This window comes from Centruroides sculpturatus, unplaced genomic scaffold, assembly GCF_000671375.1.
Source record: "Centruroides sculpturatus isolate CEXI.00-Female unplaced genomic scaffold, Cexi_2.0 scaffold533, whole genome shotgun sequence".
NCBI classification, from domain to species: domain Eukaryota; kingdom Metazoa; phylum Arthropoda; class Arachnida; order Scorpiones; family Buthidae; genus Centruroides; species Centruroides sculpturatus.
Window position 1 is genome coordinate 354,722 of NW_019384875.1, and position 6,163 is coordinate 360,884.

A 6,163-nucleotide genomic window follows, 5' to 3' on the forward strand; every position below is an offset into this window, starting at 1 on the left:
CAATTATTTAATAATAATATATATATATATATATTTTAAAAAGAATCAAAATAAAGTTAAATAGAAAAAGTCTGATTGAAGGTTTCTCCACCCCCGTTTTGCACGGCACAATCGAAGCTCGAAGCTGACTTCAGTATAACGTTATTAAGAACGTTTCCACTTCAACAAGTCAATGTTTGAAATTACTCAGAAAAGTAAGTAGAATGTTTAATAATATTACTGAACAGAATGTTGAATAATGTTTAATGTATAAAGCATTTTTATTTTTCTAACATGCAAAAATATTTTACAGTTTGTGAGGACAGGAACCATCTATCTTAAGTAACTAATCTTAGTTTTCATATTAATTCTATGTCTGATATTATATTTAGTTATTATTTTTGTATTGTAGTCTTTATTAAAGTGCAATTTAAAAGATATTGTAGACCTGTAAATTTCCACTGTCGTCTGTCCGGCTGTCATTCCTAAGTCTCGACAACGGAGTTAGAAATAAGAAAATCGAGATCATATACAGCAGTCTTGAGAAGATTGGCGGCAGGAGATCCCGATTCACTATACAAGAATATACACGGTAAATTTCGTTATTTCAATTAAAACATCTCCCTTGAAAGGTGTTAGATAGATGACGTCACGAACTCAAGTCTTGAAGGAGAAGCAATTACAAGGACAAGCCACAATTAATACATTAATAAATGAGGTAAGAATACATTTTTAATTAAATTAATTAAAAATACTATAAAATATTGCAGTCCGGCATTTTGACGATGTCACAATAAATAATTGCTCGTTAACATGTTTAATTTTTATTCAGAAAGTCTAGAAATATGAAAGAAGACGAAGAAATTTAAGGATTTACTAAAATAATTATATTAGTTGTGAGGCTTATTTTTATTTGATTAAGCATTTCGAATTTATTAACAATATTTTGTACATAAATGTTTAATTAAGATTAATAAAACATAAGCCTTATATATAATTAGGTGAGTAGATTTTTTTAGTAAATGAACATAGAAATAATGGAAACATCTGGGACAATTGTTGTAGGCCTATGCCACGTCATCAACAAAATGGCTTCATACAAAGGTAATTAACAATTATGTTTTATAAATGAGAATAAAATAAAATATTTAAGTAAATTACAATAAAAATATCGTACTTTAATGTAGATAATATAAATATTTTAATTGTTTTGGTCCTTTAAACGCAGACACTTCATTTAAGTGTCTGTATTTAAATTATGAGTTCGAATACCTTCAAATTTCAAAAATTTTTGGAAAATACATTTAAAAATATGTTTTATAAGCAATAAATATATAAAATACGATATAAACGTATGTACATTTTAAAAATATGGAACATAAATGAAAACAAGTTATTACGAGTTTTTAGTACTAAAATAATTTTAGGCAAAATTCATTGATACTGGTATTTCGGGCATAATTTATATTTTAATAATATAATTAAAATATAAAAAATTGCATTTATTCGAATGACTAAATTAAACATGATGATTATTTGCCACGCAAAGTACATTTACGAAACTTGAAAATCTGTGAAAACAGTTGTTAACAAACACCTGTTGTTTACTGTCTGAAAACGTTGGAAAACTCAGACAAAAATCAGATTTAAAATAATTTTTAAAATTGCATTTATTCGAATGATTAAACACGATGATTATTTTCCACGCAAAGTACATTTACGAAACTTGAAAATCTGTGAAAACAGTTGTTAACAAACACCTGTTGTTACTGTCTGAAAACGTTGGAAAGCTCAGACTGAAAAATCAGATTTAAAATAATTTTTAAATTCGATTATATTTGTTTAAATATTATTTTAATTAGAGTAAAATTGAATTTACTAATTTTTTAATTGATTTAAAATTTCAGAAAAATTAACAAATCTAATGTACGAGATTATAAATTTAAAATATTTCAAATTCAATAATATGAAATATAAAATAAATCCTAACAAATTCGTAATTGTATAATTGTAAATATAAACTCTTATATATTAATTAATAAACATATACTGTAATTAGTTTTAAATAAAGAGATTTTATTTTCTAAACTGATTAGGCAAGATTTAAAGTGTAAAACATCATCGTACGGACCAACGTAGAGGTGACGATGTTATACAAAGCAATTAAGTTATTAACGACACGAAAATTATTTTTTCTGGTAAAAATTTAATAAAGCACACTTTAGAGATTTATCAGTAATTTTTTATACTAATTAAAACTTGATTGCTTTATTATATTCACATCAGTTAAATTCGACAACTAACACTTATATTTATTACATACCTAAATTGAAAACAATCACTTTATTAATTAATTATGTGATAGAGATGGAAGGAGCGCTTGCAGTTATGGTGTACTTTATTCTCTCACTATGACATTGTCTCTTTCACTTTTGACCTTTTGACAAAATACATTAAGTTCACAACTATGCTTGTGAACATCACGAAAAAAGAAAAGACAATAAAAGTAAAGAAGTGAGGATTCACACCACAGAATGTCGTCGTTATTGTTATTAATTAACAATAAATATTTATATTATAAATAAACCTAATAATTCTTTATAATAATAGTATATTGAATAAGAAAACAGCACAGAATATACTTACTTCTCGACTCTTCATTCTTTTTGAATGTATATTTTAATATTTCTAATCTCCTTTCTATATGGTCCTTTCCAATGTCCTTTCTATATGGTATAACTTATAAGTTGTAAGTTTCGGGATAGCTGGAGAATTTGGTATGCATTTTTGGCTAATATGTTTTTAAATAATTACAAGCAGACCATGCAGTTCTCGTTCTCTGCTTGTATTTTCTGCATAATTCCTCAAACTTTCTTTTAATACTTGCCACCAGTCACTAAGTAGAGAAAACCAATAAGCAATGGCAGTTAGCAATAGTATGTACAGTACCTGATCGATGAAAGACCATGTAATAATTTTTGGATATTCTTCACGTGCATAGTACCCAAATAGAAATTTCTCTGCTAGAGGGAACCGCTTGGAAAACNAAAAATGCAGTTTCAACTGCTTTTTATTTTATAAAATCCGTCTTCTTGAGCCGCCAGAGGGCCTGTTAAACAATAGCTAGTCTGTTAGCGCTGGTCAGTAGTAGTCCAAATTCAATAAAACATTTGTTTCTTGAGAATTTGATCACGATTTAAATACAGTATTTATTTTTAATATTACCGATATGTCATCGAAAAGAAAACGTGTTGTATTATCATTAAAAGACAAATTAAAGTATATGTTTCGATTATCCGGATTTTTCCTTATCCGGACTACCTTCGCCCCGAATAAGTCCGGATAATCGAGGTTCTACTGTAGTTGTTCCTGGTGATTAGACATTACAAGTAAACTTGGACTCGTATCCAGATGAATTTTATGTTTTATTAAACTGTTTTTATTTTCTAAACTGATTAGGCAAGTTTCAAAGTATAACACGTCATCATACCAACGGATATAGAGGTGACGATGTTATATAAAGAAATTAAGTTATTAACGACACGAAAAAATATCTTTACTGGTAATAATTTAATAAAGAACACTTTAAAATTTATTACTAATTTTTTTTTATTTTCATTAAAACTTGATTGCTTTATATTCACATCAGTTAAATTCGACACGTAACACAGGTAAGTACACTTATATTTATTACATATTTAAATTGAAAATAATCACTTTATTAATTAATTATGTGATAGAAATGGAAGGAGCGAGTGCAGTTATCGTGTACTTTATTCTCTCACTATGACATTGTCTCTTTCACTTTTGACGTTTTGACAAAATACATTAAGTTCACAACTGTGTTTGTGAACATCACTAAAATGAAAAGACAATAAAAGTAAAGGGGTGAGGATTCATACCCCAGAATGTCTTCGTTATGGTTATTAAGATGTAATAGTCAATTTAAAATTTGATGCAATTATATGTTGGAAACTTTTATAAACTAGCCACATATTTAAAATTACACTTTCCTTTTAAGATACAGTAGAGTCTCGAAAACTCGGCCTAATGTGGACCGAAGGGTGGCCGAGTTTGTGAAAATACCGGGTTATCGGGAATGGGGTTAAAAAAAATAAGTACGAGTGTAGTGTTTCCTCAGAAAATACTGTAATGTACTTGTATGTATTTGTTTACTTGAGAATACAACAGAGAATAAACTGCCCAAATACCGTTAAACAAAGGAAAAATACGTCCTCTATGAAGGCATAGAGCCTTTACTACATGTAAATGAAAATTAATGAATACACTGTGTACAGTTATTTACCTGATAAGACAGACCCCAGAAAAATACTTTATGAGGCATAAAGCTGTCTATAATGAAAATTAATTAACTAAGGATTTTTTTGGCCTGCCAGAGTGTGGCCGAGTTATCCGGACTGCCGGATTATCGAGAGCCGAGTTTTCGAGGCTCTACTGTAACACAATTGAAATTTCATAGATATGATAGCAGATTAGCTTTGGCGTTGCTCGGTAAAAGAATAACAGCAAACGTTAAGATTACTTTTAATTTTTGTATTATATTATATTACAGTATTTGCTTTGTATAACTAGAAAGGTACAAAATTCAATCAATTCTGTACTGTAGAAAAATAAAAAAAATTTTAAATGTCTTAGATTGGTCACTCGGTGTAGTAAATCCATAAGCAAGACAACCTTTGTAGTTATGTAAATCAAATACTAATCGTTAAAACGAAAACCATATAAGAACTTTGGTGATTTTAGCCTACCATTGTCACGTTTATTGCGATACTCAGATGATACGAAAAGGCACAAAGTTAATGGTCAAGTAGGTAGCAATTGAAAATATATATTAAACTTTTCAGATATTATAATTTTTCCTAATGTTAACTGTAAGAAACTGTACTTTTCACAGCCGAATATCAAACGGTAATCGGCCAACGAATGAAATTTCGTTTGCTGGTTACCGAATTAACCCAATTAAATCATATTTTGTTCCCGCCGGTAACCTCGTATTATGTAATTTTTCTATTCGAATGTCACCATACTGCTGGTCCGACTGAAAGAACGGATTGTTGCGGAAGGAAGTCGAAATAATTCCACCAAAAGTAGTCGTTGACCCCCCCCTCCTGATAGTGTGGATGGTCAACGACTACTAATTAATACCGGTCTACTATTATTATTTCAAAAGTGATCCGTCTTACACACGTTGCGAAGGCCCCGCATGTGAAGTTTCTAACGTTAAAGTTCGAAAGACTTAATATGACTTGTTTAAATAAAAGAAATCTTGTAAAAATGCTAGAATAATTGCTTTTGTGCGATGATTAAGTGTTTAATTAAATTTTGCAACAGATTGTATAAACCACGTGAAAAGTATGACGTATAATGCAAGACCACCACTAAAAGAATTGAGAACATTGTAACGAAAAGTTGTAGCCCGGCTTTGTGACGATGACATAATAATCAATCACTGGTTAGAATTAGTTTGGTTTATTTGGTTACGGGAACGCGACACGTGAGCAATGTGCCCAGGAAGATGCATTCAGTGAAGAATTTTATGGGAATGTGGACTATATTTAAGCGTCGGTCATGCTCAAACACACGACTAACTACCAGAGTTCGTGGTTTTATGCACTGATCTACCGGAGGGCGCTTATTAGAATTAAGAAAGAACCGTTCAGAAATGAAAAAAACCCGAGTCATTAGATGTGGATTTTTAAAAATTATATCCTTTTTGTAAAACTTATATTTACTTTTGTTAACGTTTTCCAATAGATGACGCTAGTATGAAAAAGCAATTCAAATATAGATAGAAATTAATTGATTTATAAAAATCCAATAGAAACGATATTATCCAAGTTAGAAGTATTTGAAGCAACTGCTGATTTTCGTAGCAATTGGTCGAACGGCTTACGAGTGTATAGCCAACAAACATACTCATTTATATATTCAGATAATACCAGAATGATTATTATTATTATTTTGTAGTTTTTTTAAAAGATTTTCTGAATTTTTTTTGCTCGAAATCCTCAAGTTGCCATACTCATTAAAACTAAATATTACATTTTTGTAAATTATACTATTAATTACTTGTTTTATTAAACTACATTTACACTTAATAAACTATTAAATTCACTAATGATATTTTTTATATATATTTTTAACTCCCAACACAAAGAAAACT